Source organism: Salvelinus sp. IW2-2015, unplaced genomic scaffold (assembly GCF_002910315.2).
Source record: "Salvelinus sp. IW2-2015 unplaced genomic scaffold, ASM291031v2 Un_scaffold3691, whole genome shotgun sequence".
Taxonomy (NCBI): Eukaryota; Metazoa; Chordata; class Actinopteri; order Salmoniformes; family Salmonidae; genus Salvelinus; species Salvelinus sp. IW2-2015.
The window spans coordinates 3,947-5,919 of NW_019944968.1; positions in this window are offsets into that span (position 1 = coordinate 3,947).

Genomic DNA, 1,973 nt, shown 5'->3' on the forward strand with positions numbered 1-1,973 from the left:
TCTCAAGAGAGCGTTAATGTGTCTACAGTCTCTACTGAACTTTATAAGCATTACTCATACAACTTGAGGTCAGGAGATCGCCTAAAATTTGTGTCGAGACACTTAACATGTATCTATGTTGTCTTCTATACTCTCTCTAGACCGATTGTAGAGGACAGGTTTTATCATTTATGCGATGTCTCTTATGTTTGGTTGTCGGCCAGGTGTGCAGGTTAGTCGTATCGTATGGAATCGATGGCGGCACATGCTGCAGATTCTTACTTTCGAGTTGTCTGTTCTATGGTTACTTTGAGAAACGATCTATTGTGTAATTTCTTTAATTGTGGTGTAGCCTGGTTTTCCAATCCACCTGTGAAGGTTTTCTCGCATTTCTTCAAATGCGGAGTGGCCGATGCTGCGGTCTACAAGCACTGATTGTCGTCTTGAGTGAGACTACACCCACGTCTGCGATAAGCTTTAGGATGAGCCTTATATTTGTGTCCACTATGCTCTGTAGTTGCGGGTACCACTCTATGGGTTGATAATATATTAGTAGCTGACTGTGTGGGTAGCTAGCCAACCTAACAGTCTGGGAACTTTCACGGCTTTCTTTGGTCCAGTTTAGTATTGTTTAAGCGTTTTTTCCATGGTTAGTCCATTGACACGCAAGAGCGAAGGTTTTTCTGTGATAGTGAAAAATGCTAAATAAGTCATGTGGCGACTGACGAACACATAGCGGCTGACCCTGAACTCTGTCAAGGCCATTTGATCCACATTCGCTTCTCACGGATGACAGAGTAGGCGAGAATTAGGATTCAGAATGGACACAATGAGACAGTGGCTTGATAAGTCAAAATCGGAAAATATTTGGTTTGAAAACGGTTGACATGAGTTCAACTCAATTCGGTAACTGCAAGCTTCAGTTCCTTGCAACTGATGTGAGCAGCTAAGAGAGAATAGAAACAGAACTTGCCACTCCAAAACATGTGGGAAGCCGAGAGAGTCATTGGTTACCAATGCATCTTGGGCCACTGTTCTTACAACTGCGGATATCACAAGCCATCTTGTCGTGCTAGTTGCAACTAGGCAATAAAATTGTCTTTGCCACATGTCGGTAGCTTCATAAATTTATGAGGACCCTGCATGGCGATTGCCCGCAAACTGATTTCCTTGGTTATTTCAAGCACATCAGTCATCATCAAAGACATATAAGTGATGCATCCCAAGATACTGGTCTTAAATTGCTGCGTGAGATCAATTAAACTATGAATTGTTCGTGCTATGATGTCCCCGCTGTCAGTCACTATTTGTTATGCTACAATTCTTTGTTCGAGCGTTAAGTAACAAATCATCTCATCATGTCTGTCACAGTTAATACAGAACCATTACACAATTTTGTCGCTCTTACTCGAGACTTGGCTACAGGCACTCCCATATTTCTAGCTTATGTTCTTTAAACCGAGCTAGATGTTATAGTTACAGTATCTGCAATTGTCTCAGTAGGAACTAAGGACTGATACTCCGCTTTGTGCTATAAGCAAAAAGGCTTCCAGCTCGCAGATAATACAAGCCAGGCTATGCTTTTAAACCTTTCCAAGAGTAGAATGAATGGGTGTTGGGACTCGTGACTGCTTGGACTATGCTTGCGTTGTCGCTTGCCATGAGGACAGACATTGGCTTCTGCTTAAATGCCAAGAGATGATATAGGCTGTTGAGTGCGAGCGTCCTAATTTTGGTGGCCACTTGGTGGATCTTGATACTTGTATTAGGTGGCCTAAGTCATGTTGAGTATCAGCTTATTTTGTATGATGGGATATATTGTTGTTGGTGTTCACCGTGTTTCCCTATTCTTGGTCGTATAGCTCTAATGTAGCATCCCTGCACTATCACATTTATATTGTTTTTTGCATCTCCCGAGTTTCGAATGTATGTTGGCGACTAGTGTGATAGTGCATTATGTCTCGCGCCTATGTAATGTGTGCATTGTATAATCG